Source organism: Lagenorhynchus albirostris, chromosome 3, assembly GCF_949774975.1.
Source record: "Lagenorhynchus albirostris chromosome 3, mLagAlb1.1, whole genome shotgun sequence".
NCBI classification, from domain to species: domain Eukaryota; kingdom Metazoa; phylum Chordata; class Mammalia; order Artiodactyla; family Delphinidae; genus Lagenorhynchus; species Lagenorhynchus albirostris.
The window spans coordinates 118,939,445-118,955,187 of record NC_083097.1 but is presented as its reverse complement, the minus strand read 5'-3'; the positions used below and the strand labels follow the sequence as shown (position 1 = coordinate 118,955,187).

At 44.7% G+C, this 15,743-nt stretch overlaps 1 long non-coding RNA gene across 1 annotated transcript in view; it reads right to left on the bottom strand.

The window, feature by feature from the left end:
* Positions 1-9,124, bottom strand: part of LOC132518504 (uncharacterized) — a 33,403-nt gene extending 24,279 nt beyond the window's left edge. Inside the window, exons 1-3 of the long non-coding RNA XR_009539901.1 lie at positions 9,026-9,124; positions 3,363-3,487; positions 2,739-2,938 (exon numbers count right to left, since the gene is read on the bottom strand). This is a non-coding gene — a long non-coding RNA (uncharacterized LOC132518504). The remainder of the gene's footprint in view (positions 1-2,738; positions 2,939-3,362; positions 3,488-9,025) is intronic.
* Between the last annotated feature and the right edge of the window lie 6,619 nt (positions 9,125-15,743).

The following is a 15,743-nucleotide window of genomic DNA, read 5'->3' as shown; positions in this document are numbered from 1 at the left end:
GTCATTCCTTTTTTTTTTTTTCCAGTACGCGGGCCTCTCACTGTTGTGGCCTCTCCCATTGCGGAGCACAGGCTCTGGACGCACAGGCTCAGCGGCCATGGCTCACGGGCCCAGCCGCTCCGCGGCACGTGGGATCTTCCCAGACTGGGGCACGAACCCGTGTCCCCTGCATCGGCAGGTGGACTCTCAACCACTGCGCCACCAGGGAAGCCCATGGGTCATTCTTAAACTTAAGCTCCTGTCCTGATCTCCCACCTCCAGCGGGTGTCACTGGGGATGCTTAAGCCACTGCTCTCGCTCATTCATTCAACAAACATTTACCAAGTGCCTACAGTGATAATCTAACTCACATTGTCTAAGTGATCGCCCTGGGCTAGGCACTGGGCTAGAGCTGGCATGGGCATCTTATGCGATTCTCACCAAACTATATGAGCGAGGGACTCCATTTTACAGATGAGGACACTGGACACTGGGGATCAAAGAGGCAAAGCAGGTTGCCTAAGGTGCCACGACCAATAAGAGATACAGCAGGCTGCCGGACGGTCAGCCCTTCCTGTGTGCCAGGCTGAGCTGAGGCAATGTCCTCTTCCTGCCTTTAGGTGGGTCACTGATCTCTTCACTCTACAATCAAACCTTTACTCTTTCTATGCATTCTGCCCCTCAGCCCATCCACCCTGCGCCCTCTGGCACTGGCCCTTCTTCCTATCTATCAGCCCTCCTAGGCAGATTCTCCTGGCTCCTCCTGAAGCCTTGTCACCACTCTCTCGATCTTCCCTCCACCCTGCGGCTCGCCCGCTGGTTGGCCTCTCGAGCCCTGGTGCCACTCAGAGTTCTCTGACACTCAGCTCCACAACCTTTCTCCCAGGAAGACACCCCTGACCCACCCCCTCCCCACATTCACGACTCCACAGTGTGACCTCATTGCATACTGAGAATGCCTTTGTCCCAATGTGATATCCCATGTTATGACAGGTGGCATTTCTATTTGTCAGAATCCCCTATTAAAATGGCTTCGTGACGTTGTACTGGTGCCCATCCCCTTCCATCACGGCACATGATGGGTTCCCAATACATGTCTGTCAGACTGACCAGAACTGACTCACATGCCTTATGCATCAGGGTATAGGCAATAAAAAAAAGCAGGCCTGATATTTTAACACAAGAAGGTAGGCGTAACCTCACGAATATCACTCATGCTCAGAAGGGAGAAAAACAGGACAGATATATGGTAACAAAAACTACACAGGAAAGGCACACAGGTTAAATACATGACTCAGGAATCTGACCACCTGGGTTTGAGTCCCAGCTCCTCCACTTGGTAATTATGTGACCTGGAGCCACTGATTTCACCTCTCTGACACTGTGTTCCATCTGTACATGGGACTAACATCTTACAGGGTTGTGGGAGGATTAAATGAGATAAGCCACGTGAAGCATTTAAAGGAGCACATTGTTAATGTTTGGTGAATGTTATATTTATTTTTTGTTCATAATGTATGGATTTGATAGTAAGAGTGAGGGAGGAAACTAGGAAGAAATGAGATAGTATTTTGAGACTATGGTACAAACCCCCAAGTTAGAAAAAATATACAGGTGAGAATTGGCCAACCAGAGGCCCAGACTTTCAAGTTTGTACTTAGCTGCCGTATCTAAAAATTAAGAAACTTCATGTTAAGCAAAAATCCAGAGTTCTGCCTTCTCTTGAGAAGCACGAAGAGTTGACAGCTCTGGGCTTCTACTTCCCCATGGTGATAACTGTCCTGATTTGTGTAATAACTGCTCATTTAAGAGCAAACACCAGCTCTCTAGCTCCCCCAGCACCCCCCCTCCCCACGCCCTACTGCTTCTTACCTGGCCCGCTTCACAAAATAGGCATTTGAGTTTGTGACCCCTGTCATAGGTGATGCCTTCTCAATAACAATTTATTCTTATGCACGGTTCTCCTTTGCTCAAGAATCTAGTATGTCTCCCTCGTACTTCCATCATCAAACTCAAACTTTAACTGTCACCTCCTCAATCTGGGGACTCATCCAGCCTCACTTCCCAGGACTCCCCATCACACCCCAGATCCTCCTGGTACTGGGCTGGCACGGGCCCTCCCTCCCTTCTGCTCACCCGAAGCCCCTGCCAAAGCTAAGCTCAGGTCCAGCCACACCCCGCCCCAAGCTTCTCCCATACTCTGCATCCTGGAGTCCTCTCCCTCCCCCAGGCTTGCACAGCGCTTGGGGCAAGAGCAACCACGATCCCAGTGCAGTCAGGGGCTCTCGGGATTTACCCCACATGGAAATCTGCCCTTGTCCACTCGGTTCATTCCTTTCCCCCTGCCCCTTGGGGTCCCCGTCCCTGATGGACCTATTCCCGGACTTTTGTGATTTAAAACAAAACCAGAATGGAGTGGGAGAAATAGGACAAGAGGTGTGTGAGGTTGGGGGAAAAGGAAGAGAAGAACAGGGCAACCCTAGGGCAGGTGGTTGAGCAGGAAGGAGAGAAGGACAGGCTGCGGCAGCAGCAGGAGAGAACGGAAGGCCAAGGACAGAGAAGGGAACTTGTGTGCTTCCATGCTGCCTCCCCCTGTAGCCAGAAATACAGCCTCTGGGCCCCTCTCCGTCTTTGGTTCCCAGTGGCAATCCCATCTCCTACAGGAGAGTGGAAGCTCCGTGAGGGTGGAAACCCTACTTAACGCTCTCTTATATCCCTCAGAGCCCAGGGATTCCACAGGTTCATGCAGAGTGACTGACCTCAGTATCCTCAGGTGTTCTCAGGTAAGTGACCTGAAGAAGACGTTGGGCATCAAGAAGGTGGGCTCCTAGATTTCACCTCCTGGCAGAAGTGTGATGAGATCAGATAGCAACGTGGTTTTGTGTCCCAGCCAGTAACTAGGGAGATGCTCCAGACTAGACAGCAGTGGTGCTCAAGCTAGAGCCTGCGGCGCAATCACCTGGAGGGAGGGGGTGGAGCCACTTATTACAAGAGATCACTGCCCCGCCTCCAGAGCGTCCGATGCAGCTGGTCTGGGATGGGGCCAAGAATTTGCTTTTCTAACTACTTCCCAGGTGATGCTGATGCTGCTGGACCGGGGATCACCCTCTGAGAAACCCAGCTCTAGAGTGCAGGGCTGCGGTCTGAGTGAAGCCACATCACTCAGCTACTTTATAGAAGAAAAGTAACTGTTTCCTCACCGCCTCCCCCCCTTTCACTGCCTAGCAGGTCACTCAACCTTCTGCTTCAATGCCTTCACCCGGACCATGGATGCCCATGGCAATGTGGAGGGCGCCCCCATGTGGCACAAATGGAAAATTACCTGAATTGTAACCTACTCGCTCTTACCCTTAATAAAGATTACTGAACAAATTTAGTTTTACCTGCTGGACAAAAGATCCTGGGAAACGTGAGCTGTTCATCATTCACTAGATCTGGTCCACGTGTAGAGGAGGGGCCATGGGTCCATTAAGGCGGGCGATGGGTCGAATACTTGGCCCAAAGTTGCCTGGGGACAGCAGAAATGATTTATTCTCATGGCTTTGGGATTTTATAGGGTGAGAAGTATTTTAGGAGAATAGTCCAAACCGGATTACTCGCTAAATTCTCTGTTGGAGAAGACGCCTTTGTAACAGACGTTAGAACTGAATAATTTCAAAGCCCTGGAAACACTATATGACTAAGAAAGAACCTTAGGATGATTATGAACAACTTCCCCTCTGACTTTCCTGAAATTAGAAAGCTGGCATTATTAACTGTGATCTAGTGTACAAACACTCCGGCACCCAGCTCGGTTACCAACTGATTCATCGCAAGCACGCAGCTTCTCACAGGCGTTACAACATCCTTATAGGCTTTGCTGCCACCTGCTGCTCGGGCCTGGGATGTGCAGGAGATGGTAACCAGGAAACTGTCAGCTCAGCAGGCTTCTCAGACTTCACAGTACATTAGAATCAGCTGGAGGGCTTGTTACACCATAGATTTTGGGGCTCCACCTCCAGAGATTCTGATTCAGCGGGACTGGGATGGAGCCTGAGAATTTGCACTTCTGATAACTCCCTGGGCGATACTGATGCTGCTGGTTGGGGGGCATGCACCTGGGTGGCATTTGTAGTTTCTCTTTATGCCACACATTTTCTAGACCTTGACCATTAATCAGTGTAAGTTGCAAATAACCAAGAGCCTCTAATTCAGGGTTTCTCACCTTGGGCACTATTGATATTTTGACGTGATAATTTGGTGCGTGTGTTTTTTAGGGGTGGGGGTTATTCTGTATGTTGTAGAATGTTTAGCAGCATCCCTGGCCTCTACCCACTAGACGGCCAGTAGCAGCCCTCTCAGGCATCACCAGATGTGACGTCCCCAGTTGAGAACCGCTGCTCTAAAAGGTAGGCAGATTTTCCTCTCTCATTTGGTAGACTGTGATGGCATCCTCTAGTATTGCCTTAAATACGTAATGCTACTGACCTATAGGAAACTTCCAGCTCTGTGAGTTTAACTAACAGAAAAGAATAGCTTACATTTGTAGACTACCTACTCTGGGGCAAGGCACACTGTTAATGCTTTTTAATTACCCCCTTTAATTCCTACGACCACTCTTTTACTGATGAGGAAACTGAAGCTTCCATGGGTTTTAAATAACTTGTCCAAGGTCATGGTTAATACCAGCTGGATCTGGGTGGTGCAAGGGGAGTGTGGAGCTGAACCAACCAGCAGAGTCCAGTAAAAATATAAAGCAACTCACAAATACAAGCCACGTGTGTAATTTTACATTTTCTAGAAGCCACATTAAAATAGTATAAACAGTCAAATTGATTTTCGTATCTTTTATTTCACCCAACATTTACATCTAAACTTATTTTAACATGCAACTAATATTTTTTACATTGTTGATACATTTCACGTTGTTTTTTTTACTCAGCCTTTGAAAGCTGTGCGTCTTTTACACTCGCGGCACCTCTCAGCGTCCACCAGCCACAGGTCAGGTACTGGAGAGCCACACATGCCCCCAGCTGCCACACAGCATCACACAGGACTAGACTCTCCACCTCAGTCCAGCCACCCTCCAGCCTCCATGTGTGGAGCAGCATGTGTCAATGTCACCTCAATGTCCTTCAATTTCTGCCTACAATTCAGCTATTTTATCAGATCCCTATACCTATTCATGGACCCTGCAATCTGTTCTTGGAATATCTCTACGTATTTTAAAATGAGGGCTACAGTTTTGTGAAATTTATCAAACAGTAGATTCCTCATCTGGTGGCCAGACTGCTATCATCTAATTTTAGTTCCAATAGCTTTTCCAGTGGCTGTTTTCCCACAGTCTGTGTTTGTACTTGCATGATAGAGATCATTCATCTCATCTGACGCTAATCACCGAGGCATACGTTTAATTACACTCTCGAGTCTTTTGGTTTATCTCCCAACATCTAGGAATGTTCACCCTCATTCAGGGACTCTGCCTTTCAGCAGCCTCTAGATGATGTTTCTCCCTGCAGTTCTCATGCAGTCTTTAGTAAACGTTTCTGATCTCTTAGGAAAGCATTTATTCTCTAGAGAATTTTGCAATAAACCCCTTAGTCTTAGCACATTTGTTCGTTCAAATTTTACAGGTATGAAAAGCAAAACAGACTTAAGTACTAAGGTCAACTTACACCAATTAAAAAGGAGTAATAAGAGCTCATCCTTATGAAATGCTTTCTATAAGCCATGCGCTGTGCTCAGCACTCGACACACATTTTTTTTCTTTTTTTAAAATTAATTAATTTTTGGCTGCGTTGGGTCTTCGTTGTTGCACGCCGGCTTTCTCTAGTTGCGGTGAGCGGGGGGCTACTCTTCGTTGCGGTGCGCGGGCTTCTCATTGCAGTGGCTTCACTTGTTGCGGAGCACGGGGTCTAGGCATGCAGGCTTCAGTAGTTGTGGCACGTGGGCTCAGTAGTTGTGGCTCACAGGCTTAGTTGCTCCGTCGACACACATTTTCTTATTTATTTTTCCTAATAGTCCTACCAGGTAGGTGCAACTAAAATTGCATCTCGAGGTGAGGAGAGGAGGCACAGCATTTAAGAAACTTGCCCAAGGTCTCCCAGCTAGCAACTAGCAGAACTGGGAGTTGTATCAAAATCTGTTTAATGATAGAGGTGATTGCCTCATCTCTACACTCCACTGTCTGAAAAGTGATTTGCAAATATTGTTTTTATTCCTGAGTTTGTAAGGGTGTGGTTCTGGATTACATCTCATTCTCTTGATGGGGAAGATAGATAGATAGATAGATAGACAGATAGATAGATAGATAAATGCAGCATTATTGACAATGGCCAAGATATGGAAGCAACCTAAGTGTCCATCAACAGATGAACGGATAAAGCAGATGTGGCTAATATATACAAGTTAATATTACTAAGCTACAAAAAATTGGAGGGCATTATGCTAAGTGAAATAAGTCAGACAGAGAAAGACAAATACTGTATGATACCATTTATATGTGGAATCTAAAAAATACAACAAACTAGTGAGTATGACAAGAAAGAAGCAGACTCACAGATACAGAGAACAAATTACTGGCTACCAGTGGAAAGGGTGGGGAGGGGAAGTGTAGGGGTGGGGAAGTAAGACAGGCTCAAGGATGTATTGTACAACACGGGGAATACAGCCAATATTTTGTAATAACTGTAAATGGAGTGTAACCTTTAAAAACTGTGTAAAAATAAAAATTAATACATCAATAAAATATAAAATTCTTGGTGTTCTAGGGACTGCCTCTGAAGCAAGATGCCAGGACCACTCAGGATGCAGGGCTCTTGCCTTGAAGAGGGGGCTGAGACTCGGGTCCGTCAGGAGGTCACATCAGGAGGCTCAACAAGGTCATGTCAGAACCCAGAGCCAGGAGAGCATGGGCACCAGAGTGTGATGAGTTTAGGAGTGAGTGGGGGTGGGGATGTGGAAGTGAGGAGGGAAGACAGGTCTCCAGGAGGAAGAGAGGGAGAGAGGGTGGGAGAAGAAGTGTGATAGGGCTCGGGGGGGGTGGAGGGTGGGGAGGGAGGTTATGATTTGCTTTGCAGTTTTGTTCCATTACACTTGAGCATGTTGCAATGCTGATGGGGGGAAAAGTAAGAGTTAAAGATACAGGAGATCTTGGGGAGGGGGTGGATGTGAATCAGCAAGGACCCTCAAGAATCAGGACAAGGCAGGTGTTTGAAGCCCATGTGGGGGACACATGTTTGCTGGTTTGATATCAAAGCTTTCTTGCATCTGCATCACCCCATCACTTCCCACCGCCACTGTCTGCCAATCAACCTCTGTCAAGATTCCCATGGCCGAGTAGCTTAAGAAGTGTTTATAGTCAGAAACATTTTCCTTCCACTGGACATAAGTTCCTATCCCTGTCAGTGAGGAAAGCACACATCACACGATACCAGATCACATATCCCCAGGCAGCCCCATATGCACGAGACATAGTTTGATACAAGAGCACCACATCTGTCTCCACCTAAAACAGCTCGCAAGGGGTCAGCCTCAGATCCCTGAAATATTGCACCATTTGGATTACCTTCCTTAAAAATCCCGTTAAAATACAAACGGGTCAAAACAAGCAGGAAGAGAGCACCCACATTCACTGCAGCATAATTCACAACGGTCGAAAGGTAGAAGCAACCCAAGTGTCCATCAGTGGATGAATGGATAAACAAAAGGTGGTATGTATGTTCATACAATGGAATAGTATTCAGCCCTTTTTAAACAGGAAGGACATTCTGATACATGCTACAACATGGATGAACCTTGAGGACATTATACTCCGTGAAATAAGCCAGTCGCAAAACAATAAATACAGTATGATTCCATCCACATGCGCTATCTAGAGTAGTAAAATCCATAGAGACAGAAAGTAGAATGGTGGCTGCCAGGGGCTGGGGGGAGGGGGGAATGTGGAGTTGTTGCCTGCTGGGTAAGGAGTTTATTTGGGGAAGATGAAAAGAGTTCTGGAGATGGATGGCAGTGACGGCTGCACAACAATGGGAATGTACTTAAAGCCACTGAATTGTATACTTAAAAATGGTTAAGATGGTAGCTTTATGTCATGTGTATCTTACCACAATTAAAAGAACTAATTTAAAAACCTAGCTCATTTAAAAGGGGCCACTTGATCCCTTGTTCTCATTTATTATTAGACTGGCTCAGCTTTGCTTCTCAGTAAAGGACACTCAGCAGAGAGCAGGACATCTGGGGAGCTGGGATCTGGGAGAGCTGATGAGAGGCGACAGTCCCTGTGGTTAGTAATTCCCTGGACTATAGGATGTGCGTTGAGAAAGGGCAGGTCTTGAATCCCATCCTGACCTGAGAGGGACAACCCTGTGGGATCCTCAGTAGCAGGAAGAGAATGTGAGCCCCAGACACCTTGGGGAGCTGCTTGGGGGGCGGGGAAGGGAGACAGCAGCCTCTGTGGACTTGCCAAAATGGCAAGTAGCCTCCCTCTGGGGGAGTAATACTACTACACAGTTATTATTACTATTCAGGCTTCTGTGAGTCAGCAACACTGGCTTATTTAGAAAACTCACAAGCTGGCGTAAGTGAGCCCTGACACTGTGAGTCAAAGTCAAGGGTGGGTGTGAGAGTGGTGGACCCACACCCATGACCCATGACCCTCCCAGTCTAGTGCTTTCTTTAATTCGGCCAGCACCCCCTCCACCATCAGACCCTGGGAAAGGAAGCCACTTGGCCACAGAGAGCAGCATCTGAACCCTCATCAATGAGAGAGAGACAGAATTGTTACACTAATATGGAAACACTAAAGGAAGGAATAAATTTCATTTCCATGCCTCTCTAGCTTGAGTTCCAAGCTCAACAGATGCTATTTTTATCAAATACTTTGTATTCTGTGACAGGCTTTGCCAACGTTCTATTTTTAGACACATCAGAAAAAGTCCACTTTGATTTCTCTTCCTTCTGGCTTCTCCCTCCCCGTTTGTGGGAGGGGTGGTGGGTTGGGTGGGACCCTGTCCTTTCAATAGAACGTAAGTGACAAGGAAATGGCAGCCACCCGAAAACTCACCCTGGTGCCAAGGCACCCTGATATGGGCTCTGCCTCCTTTGCAAAATGACGTCTTGTCCTGGCTTCACCCCATCCCAGATGGCATAGCTGATGGGACAGAAAAACACACATATTTTAGAGTATTGACAGCACCATTTCTCCCTGCCCCCACTTCCTGTGAAGGAGGATTTAGCTTTGGCCCACGAAGTTTTGGAGCCTATCTCGTGCAGAAGGTAGGAAACCATGGGAAGGGGTTCTGCACTGTGTGGTGCTGTGACTCAGATGCCTTGATGGGGTCACTGAAGCAAAGACGGAGAATCACCTAATGGAAGAAGCAGAACAGATCAGAAGGTGAGAAGGGGGAGAAGGGAGATAAGAGCCAGGGATGGGCTGAACTGGGAGGAATTAAAGAGATGAATTCTGGGGGACTGGAGTAGCTGCTGAGCTGCCATGAGGAGGATTTGGGAGAGAGATGGGAGACGGCTTTTCAGAAATGTTCTTGGTGTTATGATTGGAATCCATCCTCCCCCCTGGCATTTTTAAGAGATTTCCGTAGAGACATAAAGTGGTTTTAAAGTTATTTTTTTGTATGAGGGCCTGGTGTTTATTCAAGGCAGCCTGGACCGCTGGAGGCTAGCGTTTACTGGTAGAGGAGAGCCACCCTTCACCCCACTTCTCCCATCAACACAGACTGCAGTCCAGCTATTTCAAACTGGTATCCAGTGGGCTCGGTTTGGACCCCAGATGGACCTTGTGTGGCTCAATGAGAGTTAATTTTTTTTAACCACCATTGAAAACTGGGATTTCACATTTAAAAAGCCCACATTTCCTACTTCTCTTGAAAAAAAACCGGAAAATCTGGCAACATGAGACTTTCATCCCCATAAGGCAAAAATAAGCACATGCTTTCTGGTTGACCCCAGTGCCCACCACTCACAGAAGGTGTGCACGTGCCCAAACACCTGGACAACTTCCTACATTTATACTTCTTACCATCTGGTAACGGCAGACTAGATCATCGGGGTCTGCTTTCCTGCTGGGGACAATTAGAAAGGCTGGACAAAATAAGAATAAAATCAGCCTGAAGGCACCAAAACCTTAAGAAGATCGTGAAGAATTGCCAAACCAAGTTCCGGGAAAAGATGGCCATTCAGGGAGACAAGCCCAACAACTGGGGGCCCTTTCCCCCTCGGGATATTTGCTGCCTCAGGAAGAGACAACTAAGAAGCTGAGAGGTTAAGCAGCACCTAGGCAGCTCTGCATGTCTAAGGGGACACACGGTGGGATCCAGTGCCCACCGAAGGAGCCGGGGTACTGTAACTCCCCGTTTTAGACAAAGACCCTGAAATTGCACCTTAAGACTCGGTGAACTGAAAATAACCAGATTTTGCAGAGTCCCAACCCAGCTTCCAATGAGCTTAATGCTTCAAACTGGATTAAGGCCAGATTGGCCAGACCAGGTTGCTAGTAACCCCAGGTGCCTAGCAGAAGCAAACGTAAGTACAGTAAGTCTGCTACAAACAAACCTTCAAGTTGCAAAGTTTCAAAGATGCGAACGTGCGTTCGTGTGTCCAATCACCTAAGTTAGTTCTGTGTGAGGAGGCACACCTGAACATAGAACGGTACACAAGGGTTGCAGCAGTCGTTCAGAATGCAATCCAGTGCTACTGTGTCATCTACAATGACAAAAAAAAAGAGCTACTACCCAGACATCACTGGATCGATTTTTTGAAGAGGGTAGATAGAATTGAATCCAGCAAAGAACCAGATCCTGTGCCATCAGCGTCAGGCGTGAGTGAAACTGCAGCTTGCCCTCCATCTCCTATTGCTGACGATCCTTCAGCTCTGCCATCTCCCACCTCCTCTCCCTCCTCCAGTCAGTAACTCTTCTTGCCTGTTCACTCGATGCCAGCCCCTGTACGCCAGCTGTTGTACTGTACAACTGTACTTTTCAAGGTACTGTTCTGTAAGACTAAAAATGTTTATTTTTTGTTTGTTTGTTATGTATTATTTGTGTGAAAAGTATTATAAACCTATTACAATACAGTACTATATAGCCGATTGTGTTGGTTGGGGACCTAGGCTAACTTTGTTGCACTTACAAACAAATTGGACTTATGAACGCACTCTCAGAACGGAACTTGTTCATATGTAGGGGACTTACCGTACCTCTGGAGGAAGATAACACCATGACGTCTCACTTTACTTCTACTAACAATTTTTCACATACAATTCGGTCTGAAGGTACCGAGACACATGAGGAAACAAGACAACGTGAATAAGATCCAACAGAAACAACTACAATAGAAACAATCCCAGAGAATTCCACTTTTGGAGTTACTGGACACAGACTTTGTGCAAAGGAGATAAAAGATGAGATTTAAAAATATGGCAGAGAACTGGAAATTTTTTTAAAAAGGGACAATAATGATTTGAAAGATAATCAAATAGTAATTTAGAGTTGAAAATATAATAACAAAAGTAAAGAGCTGAGTGGATGGGTTTAAAGCAGATTAGACACAGTCAAAGGGAGAAGTGATGAACTGGGAAGTCGGTTAGAAGAAAACATCAGGATGAAACATGGAGAGACACAAGGATGGAACATACAGTGGAGGGAATAAGAGATGTGGAAGATAAAGTGAGGATTGAAGTTCTAGAAGGAGATGAGAGAGAGAATAGGGCAGGAGCAATAATTTGAAGAGAAAATATTTGAGAAATTGTCAAAATTGACGAAAAACAAGCCACAGATCCCAGAATCCCTGGGAACCCCAAGCAGGATAAATAAAAACTACACCTAGGTACACGTCATAGTAAAGTATATGAAAACCAAAGACAAAGAGAAGAAAAAAACGTTAAAAGCAGCTATCATTACTTGAAAAAAGGAATAGACTGTTAGCTTGCTTCTTGACAGAAACAATGGAAGCTAGAAATTAGTAGAATTTAAATATCTTTCAAGGGCTGAAAGAAAAGAAGTACCAACCTAGAATTCCAGGCCCAGTGAAAAGAGCCTCTAATAACAAAGGTTAATTTAAGACATTTTCAGGATTCTTTACCAGCAGCAGACACTAAAGCATGTTCTTTAAGGGAAAGGAAAATGATTTAATATGACAGATTACAGGTGCAGGAAAAAACGAAGAACAATGCAGAGATTAATTTGAGGAAATCCAAATGAAGTAGACTGTACAAAACAACAGGGCAATGTCCACTGGGGATTTAAAAAGTTAAAATGTATAACAAGTACACATAAGTAAGGAGGGAGGGGTAAATGGAACTAAGATGTTCTAAGGTCCTTGTATTACTATGGAAGAAGGTAAAAGTGTTAATTAACATTAGACTTTGATAAATCAAAGATACATATTGTGATCTCTAGGATAACTTCTAAATGAACAGTAAAAAAAAGTATATAACTTGCAACGTAAGAGAGGGTAAAACAGAATATTTAGCCACTCCAAAAGCAAACAAAGAAAGGAGGATAAAAAGAACGTAGAGCATGTGACAAGTGGAAACATTTAATAAGATGGTAGATTTGAATCCAAATATATCAGTAATTTCATTAAATGTAAATGAACAAAATACATCAATTAGAAGTCAAAGAGTATTGAGCTGGATTTTAAAAATCTATATACTGTTTATAAGAAACACATCTAAAATACTAGTTTTAAAATGTTGAAAGTAAAGGGTAGACAAAACATAAATATTAAGCAAAATCATATTAATATTTATAGTATATATTAATATCAGACAAAACATATTTTCAGGCCAAAAGCATTACTACAGCTAAAGAAGGATACATCATAATTTTTAAAATTTCAATCCACAAGGAAAATAGAGTGATTATAAAATTTGTATACATTTTATGATGTGGCTTCAAAACATATGACACTAAGATGGACAAAAATCACAAGAAATGACCAGATAAATAAGTAAGGATATAGATTGTTTGAACATGATCAGTAAACCTGACTTCGTGGAGATATATACATATATATATTTTATATATGTATATATTTTGCACCCAGCAATTATATATTTTTATTTTTTTTTGCAGTACGCGGGCCTCTCACTGTTGTGGCCTCTCCCATTGCGGAGCACAGGCTCCGGACGCGCAGGCTCAGCGGCCATGGCTCACGGGCCCAGCCGCTCCGCGGCATGTGGGATCTTCCCGGACCGGGACACGAACCCGTGTCCCCTGCACCGGCAGGCGGACTCTCAACCACTGCGCCACCAGGGAAGCCCCCCGAGCAATTAATAGAATTCAGGTTCCCCACATATTTATGACTCTCACTTCCTCACCTTCCAAGCAAATAATAGGACTAAAATTCTCCACCTCATTTTATGTTAGGTGTGGCCATAAGACTCATTTTGACCAATGAAATGTGAGTAGGAGTAACTGCCAGGTGCTAGTGTAACAGTAACCATCTCTCCCCTTTCCTTCCTGTAAGCTGAGGGCTGGACCTCCCTCAGTCTGGGCCCTCAACTGAGAATGACATGGAGCAGAACTGCCCAGCCAACCTACACATGGACATGTCAACGTTGATGTATGAGGAACAGACCTTTGTTACTTTGAGTCACTAAAATTTGGATATTATTTATAAACGTCGTATAACCTGGTCTGTCCTGACTAATACAAGCAGAAAAAGAAAAGGATTACTTTTCAGGCACAGAGGTGAGCCTGTCTTGAAAGAGTACGGTGTGACAAGTCCTGGTGAGTTCACTATGACTTAAGCTCTGGGGAGGTGGGGTGGGAACAGGGCTGTCGCAGGAAGAGCGGCTCCCAAGAAGAGCCCATAAAGACTGCCTGGAGGCAAGTTCTGAAGGACCCTGGGTTAATAATAAGGAATGGATACTATCCTGGAAGTTTTTTGAATGTTCTCCAGAAGTTGGTGAGCGGCTGAATATTGGTGGTAACTGAGAGGATGAACTGGGGAGAATCTAACTGGTGTGAAAGGAGGGAATTAGGTGGGGAACTTTTCCCAATGAACGTGTTACACATTTTTTCCCACTTTCTGGAGGTAGCCATTTTTAAGAACTTGGTGAGACTTTTCCCAACAATTGCGTGCACAAGCAAACACACACAAAAAACCAATTTTAAAAACACAACTCAGATCAATCTCATTTAACCTGCTGTTCCGAAAATTTTTTTCCAGTTAATATCTTCATAGTTATTTTCTGTGTCATCTCAAAGAAATTTGCCTCTTTCTTTTTTTATTGGCTGCTCAGTATACCATTGTACGGATGTACCAGATGATGTAGCTATTCCCCTCTTGACAGACATTTAGGCTGTTTTCACTCTTGCCATGTTGCAGCAACCATATCGTGAATCACATCCATAGATTTTTGTCTCTTTCTCTACAGACAGCAAGACCAGTTTTGCCACCATTTTAATGGTGAAACGTTTAGGCTGGGTAACAGGAACACACCCAGGTAGGCCATTTGAGATGACAGTTTTGGTTAGGGGGTGCCTGGTATGCCTCGATTATGCCCAGAATGGTGTCTTGAACATAGTGGGTACTCAATAAGCACCTGTCGAATGAATGAATGGATGAATAGGTCCACATCCACTGCAGACACGTGGACGAGGCCTGCCCTGCCCCCATCTATAACAGGCTTTCTCAACTCTAACACTACTGACTTTAGGGCTAGCCTGGATAATCTGTTGTGGAGGGCACTATCCTGAACACTGCAGCAGGCTTAGAGCATCCCTTGCCTCTACCCGCTAGGTGCCGTGAGCACAACCCCAGCTGCAGCAACCAAAAATGCCAAATGTTCCCTGGGGAAAATTTGGTCCCAGTGATTTTTAAATATGGACTGTATTTGTGTAAGGGCAAAGGCCCTTTCTAAAAACAACTGACTCTGCAAAGGTTGATCCTATTCACCAATCCTCCCACATTAAAATGGCCTTTCTTCCTGGGTTCTCACAGTCCTTTCATAGAGATTGCTGAATACCTTTTTCTGGCTTCAGACTTTATTCCTAACATCTCCACCATGAGTTAGGTCAATCTTCGTAACATACAATCCTCATTCTACGTTCTCTCATCACTGAATACCCCTCCTTGGAAGTACTTATCAAATGTGAATTCTTACATTTATTTGAGAAAGTACTAAGTTAATCTGTTTCCCCTCACTCAATTCCCTAGAGGGACTCATAAGTAAGAATTTGGCATGTCACATGTCAGTTTTTGCTCACCATTTTTATGTCTAGTGCCCAAAACAATGCCTGACAGATAGTAGATGCTCAATGGGTGTTGGCTGGATGGGTGGAAAGATGGATGGATGGATGGATGGATGGATGGATAAAAGCCAAGGGCTGACTGATTCACCCATTTTTGCCCTTGTGCCTTCTAAAACAATTCTGAAAAATGTTACTTATACTCACATTTAAAAATTGACATTAAACGTTCACCACTAAGTTAATATGGATTCAAGATAATAGCTTCCAGCATATTGTAAATATTGGAATTAAAAATTTAAACTGTGACAATATTCTTTAAATGTACCTATTAATCTGTTAATTTTATTTCTAATATTCTCTACAACTTTCACGGTACTCTCCCTCAAATTCAAGGGATGGAAGAGACAAAGTTGTTCAATTAAAGACTGCCTTAATTAGTTATGAAGGGAAGTTGAATTAAATTTTTAAAGGAAGCTTCCAGTTTGAGAACCTGGACCTGGAAATTTTTACATTCAGGGTTATGGTTCCTTAGTAAGATTTTTGAAGAGTGAGGGGTATGCTTTCCAG